Source organism: Penaeus monodon, chromosome 30 (assembly GCF_015228065.2).
Source record: "Penaeus monodon isolate SGIC_2016 chromosome 30, NSTDA_Pmon_1, whole genome shotgun sequence".
Classification (NCBI taxonomy): domain Eukaryota; kingdom Metazoa; phylum Arthropoda; class Malacostraca; order Decapoda; family Penaeidae; genus Penaeus; species Penaeus monodon.
In genome coordinates, this window is record NC_051415.1 from 23,977,788 (window position 1) to 23,978,591 (window position 804).

Consider the following 804-nt stretch of genomic DNA (forward strand, 5'->3'; position numbering starts at 1 on the left):
AGAGGCTAGGGAATGGTGGAGGAAAGGTTGAGGGTGATGAAAGAGGGTCTGGTGGTGATGGAGAAAGGGGGTGAGCGTGGTTAGGAAGTGATGGAGGAAAGTGACGGAAGGGGTTGGTGGTGACAGAGAGGGAGATGAGGGCGGGGGCTGGAAGATGGAGATGGACCTGGGGGGCGCGGGAGAATTATATATAAACTGTGGTGTTGGAGGAGGTGTTGGGGAAGATGAAGGAAATTTTAGTGTCATGGGAGGAGGGGGATGATGGAAGATAGGATAATGGTGCTAAGAGAAGCTGGGGGAAAGATGGAGAAGGGGCTGGGGGATGATGGAGAAGTTAGGGGATAGAGGAAAGGATAAGAGTGGATGATGGAGGATTAGGATTCGTGATGGAGGAAGCCTGTTGGTGATGGGGGTGGTGTTAGATGTGAGGGGGGTTAGTGAAGGAGAAGCTGGTTGTGGTGGAGAATAATGGAGAAATAGCTAGATGTGATAGAGGGTGAAGGGGAGACTGGTAAGGATAAATAAAGTTAGAGAAAAGGGAGACGGAAAAATAGAAAGAAAAATAAGAAATTAATAAGAGTAAAAGAGTCAGTGAACAAGTGACTTATTACGAAACGAAATCCAAACAAGGAAAAGTTAACGAGACCGAAAGATAATACGTCCGTATTGCTGTTGTTATTTTGTGGCCGTGGATGAATCAACAGATACTAGATGTGAAGAGAAGGCCTCGCTCTCGAAACTTTTCCTGCAGAGACTATGATCTCCGTGTGCATTCTGAATTCACGCAAAAAGTGGGGGAAATGC